Source organism: Elephas maximus, chromosome X (assembly GCF_024166365.1).
Source record: "Elephas maximus indicus isolate mEleMax1 chromosome X, mEleMax1 primary haplotype, whole genome shotgun sequence".
In the NCBI taxonomy this organism is placed as follows: Eukaryota; Metazoa; Chordata; class Mammalia; order Proboscidea; family Elephantidae; genus Elephas; species Elephas maximus.
In genome coordinates, this window is record NC_064846.1 from 56,152,224 (window position 1) to 56,158,223 (window position 6,000).

At 43.5% G+C, this 6,000-nt stretch overlaps 1 pseudogene; it reads right to left on the minus strand.

Moving 5' to 3' along the window:
• The window catches only part of LOC126068712 (nuclear RNA export factor 3-like), a 33,240-nt pseudogene extending 27,835 nt beyond the window's left edge, over nt 1-5,405 (minus strand).
• Nucleotides 5,406-6,000: the final 595 nt, after the last annotated feature.

Here is a 6,000-nt window from a genome sequence, read left to right on the forward strand (position 1 = left end):
AATTTTTATTGCACATTAAGTGAAAATTTACAAATCAGTCTCTCACACAAAAACTTATATACACCTTGCTACATACTCCCAATTACTCTCCCCCTAATGAGACAGCCCCCTCTCTCCTTCTACTCTCTTTTCCTGTCCATTTCGCCAGCTTCTAACTCCCTCTATGCTCTCATCACCCCTCCAGGCAGGAGCTGCCCCCATACTCTTAAGTGTCCACTTGATCCAAGGAGCTCACTCCTCACCAGTATCCCTCTCCAACCCATTGTACAGTCCAACCCATGTCTGAAGAGTTGGTTTCGGGAATGGTTCCTTTCCTGGGCCAGCAGAAGGTCTGGGGGCCATTACCACCGGGGTCCTTCTAGTCTCAATCAGACCATTAAGTCTGGTCTTTTTATGAGAATTTGGGGTCCGCATCCCACTGCTCTCCTGCTCCCTCAGGGGTTCTCTGTTGTGTTCTCCGTCAAGGTAGTCATTGGTTGTAGCCGGGCACCATATAGTTCTTCTGGTCTCAGGATGATGTAGTCTCTGGTTCACATGGCCCTTTCTGTCTCCTGGGCTTGTAATTACCTTGTGTCCTTGGTGATCTTCATTCTCCTTTGATCCAGGTGGGTTGAGACCATTTGATGCATCTAAGATGGCCGCTTGCTAGTGTTTAAGATCCCAGATGCCAACCTCCAAAGTGGGATGCAGAATGTTTTCTTAATAGATTTTATTATGCCAATTGTCTTAGATGTCCCCTGAAGCCATGGTCCCCAAACCCGTGCTCCTGCAACACTGGCCTTCAAAGCATTTAGTTTATTCAGGAAACTTCTTTGCTTTGGGTTTAGTCCAATTGTGCTGACCTCCCCTGTATTGTGTGCTGTCTTTCCCTTCACCTAAAGTAGTTCTTATCTACTATCTAATTAGTGAATGCCCCTCTCCCACCCTCCCTCCCTCCCCCCTCTCGTAACCACAAAAGAATGTTTTCTTTCCAGATTAAACTATTTCTCAAGTTCTTATAACAGTAGTCTTAAAAAAAATTTTTTTATACAATATTTGTCCTTCTGCAACTGACTAATTTCATTCAGCATAATGCCTTCCAGGTTCCTCCATGTTATGAAATGTTTCACAGATTTCTCACTGTTGTTTTTCGAAGCTTAGTATTCCATTGTGTGAATATACCATTATTTACCCATTCATCCGTTGATGGGCACCTTGGTTGCTTCCATCCTTTTGCTATTGTAAACAGTGCTGCAATAAACATGGGTGTGCATATATCTGTTCGTGTAAAGGCTCTTATTTCTCTAGGATATAGTCCAAGGAGTGTGATTGCTGGATGGTATGGTACTTCCATTTCTAGCTTTTTAAAGAAGCGCCAAATCGATTTCCAAAGTGGTTGTACCACTTTACATTCCCACCAGCAGTGTAGAAGTGTTCCAATCTCTCCACAGCCTCTTGAACATTTATTATTTTGTGTTTTTTGAATTAGTGCCAGCCTTGTTGGAGATGAAATCTCATTATAGTTTTGATCTGCATTTCTCTAATGTCAAGCTGCATTTTTTAAAATAATTTTTATTGTGCTTTAAGTGAACGTTTACAACTCAAGTCAGTCTCTCATGCAAAAACCCATATACGCCTTGCTACACACTCCTAATTACACTCCCCCTAATGAGACATTTTTTTTTTAATGAGACAGCCCACTCTCTCCCTCCACTCTCTCTTTTTGTGTCCATTTCGCCAGCTTCTAACCCTCTCCACCCTCTCATCTCTCCTCCAGGCAGGAGATGCCAACATAATCTCAAGTGTCCACCTGATTCAAGCCCCATTTTTTGAAGGATATATCTGATGGGAAACACCATCGCAAACTACATGTAAACATACAGTATAGTAAATGCACCCAGATGGTGCTACTCGTTGATGGTTGGGAATTCTAATAATAATACTATTGGTAAAGAGAAGAGACTGTCTACTCATAACTTACAAAGTATCATTCGGGTACCATACTATTTTCCAAGTATTATCTCATTTAATCTTAACCACAGACATGGGGTAGATCTCATTCTTAACCTCATTTTAGAAAGGAAGAAATGCAATTCAGAACAAAAAGAAAGCTTGCTAAGATTGCCCAACCATCACCTAGTGGAGCCTAGGTCAAAGCCCCAGTTTATATGACCCCAAAGCCCTCACCCCTGAGCACAGTTACATAGAGTGTTGCTCTGTGTGACAGCTGAGGCCAGAAAGGGGAAGTGGCTCACTCACACACACACACACTCGCTCACACACTCACACACACGCACTCACTCACACACTCACACATACTCAAACATACACATATGTGCTCTCACACACACACTCAAAAATACTCACACACACACACTCATACACTCCTCACATTCTGTTCTCACCACACGAGAATTCTCCCGAGACAGTTGGCTGGGGCCAAGAGGACACATGCAGCTCACAGGTGCTGACAGACCGTCACGTGAAGTGCGCCCAGAACTGCACCCTTTAGCAGTCTACAGAGACGGAAAGGATGCCATCCACACACTGTGTACAATAGGGAGTATGTGAAACACTGTGAATCCCAAACAACATGGAGTTGAAAAATTGATGAGGCCACATGCATGGGATGGCATTGTGGTCAGGCATTAAAGGCACGATGTCATGAAAACGATGATGAGAGACGATTTGTTGCCTGTCAGATTAGCAACATCTCACATTCTTTCCCGTGAGTGGAGAAAAGGCACTTTCATACGGAGTCGTGAGGAATGGGAATTAGTTATAGCGGTTTGGAATGTAATGTATTAACTTAAAATTTTATAGACTTTATGGTTTGGAAAACACTTTTAAGAACTTATAAAGAAATGCTTATAAAGATATTTGCTTACATATGAGCAAGAGTGTTAAGTATACTACTGTTTGTAATGGAAAAACTGATACAGGAAGGAAATTTGCAGCAGGATGGTACCGGTGAAATGAACTTGGGCTTCCACACAGTGTAACACCAGGTCAATGTAAAAAAAAAAAAAAAAAAAGCTTGAAACCTTCTTGTAATAAAAACTTTATCCTAGAAATGTATTTACATGGAAAGATGTAAGTGCAAAAGCACATTACACAGGTAACAGCCGACATCAATCCATTTTTGCTTATATATCTAGCTGTTTACCCAGAGGGCTCAAAGCACAAAAAAGAAAAAGGATCTTTTTCTTCCACTCACATACAGCTTTCTCTTCAGCATAGAAAGAGAATGCACCTCCCGTCTGGAGGCCTTCTGTATTCCTGCACCCTGGGTATGCCTCCTTTGCCACCCAACCTTCCAGAAAGCTCTCTCTGGTGGCTTTGGGCCACAGCCCCTCTCTCCACTTTTCTGCTGTCAAGTTCAGGCTGCAGTTCAGGCTTCTGTCACGAGGTGGCGCCGAGGTACCGCCAAGCTCAAATTTCTCTGCAGAGGGGTTGATAAAAGGAGCAAAGCCCACAATAGCCTCTCTTAAAACCCAGGTTATGAACCTATGTACAGAATGATTCTGATTCTGTCTGACAAAGGTACAGGCATAAAATAAGACCATAGAAACACATGCTCTGAGCACCCAGAGGCTGAAACACCGGGTAGCTTTAGCGCACCTTGGTGTGCCAGAGGGCGGCGCAGCGCAGAGCCTGACGGGCGGGGGTGACTGAGAGGATGGGGGCGTCGCAGCAAGGTCTGGGCAGCTGTGTCCAGAGTGGCCTGGAGAAGGGTGACAGGATGGGAGAGTGCCTGTGAGGCCTTTGTAGGGATGGGGTGATGGAGTGTGAAGCCCTGCTCTCTTGCCAGTGTCCTCTCTACAGTGTGGACGTGTTAGCTGACACTCATGAGGGAAGAGACAAATCAATGAATGAGACAGAGAGTTGGGGTCAAGAGAAAATGTAACTGCCAAGAGAAAATGTAACTGCTTTAATATACATACGAATTTTCCAAACCGAACTGATATCAGAGTAAACAAGTCGTTTCATGACGTTTGTTTCTCTGTGCAAAATGCACTTTTCGTTAAAAAAGAAAAGGAAACAACAATGAATGCCACTTGGTGGCCAGACCCAGGATTGCAACTCTGAGAGTGAGACCAGGGGCCTCAGGAAGGATAGAAGCATGGAGCTTGGGATCTTGGCTTAATGTTAGCAGACAGAGTTTTCCAGAATTTTCCAACCATTGGTAACAATCTCTTTGTATCCCTTATTTTCCAGAATATTCAAAGCGAGGCTGGAAGTGAACAGTCTGAGCAGAATGTAAAGCTGTACCAGTGCGTTTTTGGGGTGAGAGAGCTAGAGGAGACCTAGAAACACACACACGAGCAGTCAAAACAATTATTTTTATCCACTTCGTTTCCCCATAAAGCTCAATAAAATGAACCTGTACCTACATTACTTTGTTATCCATTTGTTCATGACTATTTTGTCTTCCAAATTTGTAAAATACCTTATTTCCTGAATGCAAGATTTCAAAGAAAATATGAAACTATAATTATAAACTGAAATTACCCTGTATCTCTCACTGGCTGGACTCACACACCCGACCCCAAGAGGTGTGTTGTGAATAGAATGGTGCATGTTCTCTGGGTTGTCCCCGTCGGTGAGGCAGACACAAACACGTACACCTACACAGCCACACCTAGAGAGGAAGTACATTACTCATCTTCTTTTGCAACTTGTCTTTGTCACTAAATGTTCATTACACCAAAAATTAGTTAATATTAATGCTCAGGATCTATATTTGCATCTAATTAGTTCTCCTGGTCTTGGCACATTTTAACCTCCTTACTGTTCATGTATATTTTACTGTGAATTCTCTGTTGAAATTACTTGCCAATCTCTGTTTGTTATTAAGTGTGCTTCACAAACCATGAATACCAACACGGTATCTGGGATGCACTGGTACTTAACAAATATGTTCTCCCTGATTTTAAAGTTACAATAATATTGTATTGAATAATAATAATAATATTACCATTATTTAATTCAAAAATAATATTGAATAATAATATTGAAAACTGTACAGGTCATCAGTTAAAAAAGGATAAAGTTAAACAACACCCCAGAAGCCCTGGAGGCTTGGAGACAAAATGTGAAAACTTCTTAGAATAATGTCAGTTAGGTGCTGATCTGGAGACAACAAAATTACTTCCTGATTTACTTAAACTCCCCTTAAATCAGAACCCTAATATGGATAAAGAGCCAAATAATGGTTAACCTGAGAGCTGTTAGGATCCAAGGAGATGAGATATAAAGTGTACCTTGCGTGGAAGTAGTTCTGTGCCTATTAATGTCCTTCCCTCTAGATCACCTGCCCCAGGGCAACACCTGTGCTCTGCCTGAGGCCCACTCACCTCTTCAGGGATGGGACGATTGATGTGGCCCTGCCCCCAGGTCTCTTGGCACAAAGGGTGGGGGTTCATCTCCACTATGGTCTTGTTCACCACGTGGTCGAGTGGGTATCATGGGGCCACAATAGCAGGGGATGTAAAAGAGCCATTTCTCAAGCCCTGGAAGTCCTCCGTGTTCTAAAGGGGAGGCTGCTCGGTGTCTTCTAGGGAGGGCACGGGAGGGAACCTCATTGCAATCCTGCCACTTGTCTGGAGAGGTGACTCAGGTCCTCTAACCCTGAGCTTGTTCTTCTGTGAAATCGGACTCACTATGCCTTCCCCACAGAGCTGTTCTGAGGGACAGATGAGAAAACTCAGAGCACAGTGTATACGGCACGTAGCAGGACTTCAATCACCCCTTAAATGTTGAGGTACAGCAGTAGGGGCTGGCTGAGCCTATGGTAATACAAGAATGGCGTTGTCGTTCTTCTTGGCAAAGGGTCTGGCACACAGCAGCCACTCAGTATGTGGTTATGAATGAATGAAGGTGACTGTTGGGTTCATTCTCTGGTGAGCACCCATCTCATTACACAGGGCCTGCAAGGATGCAGGGCCTGAGCACCTCTGTCCAATGGATACTGGATGCCCTCACTCCAGAGTACAAGGGCAGCATCTTTCAGGAGATCTC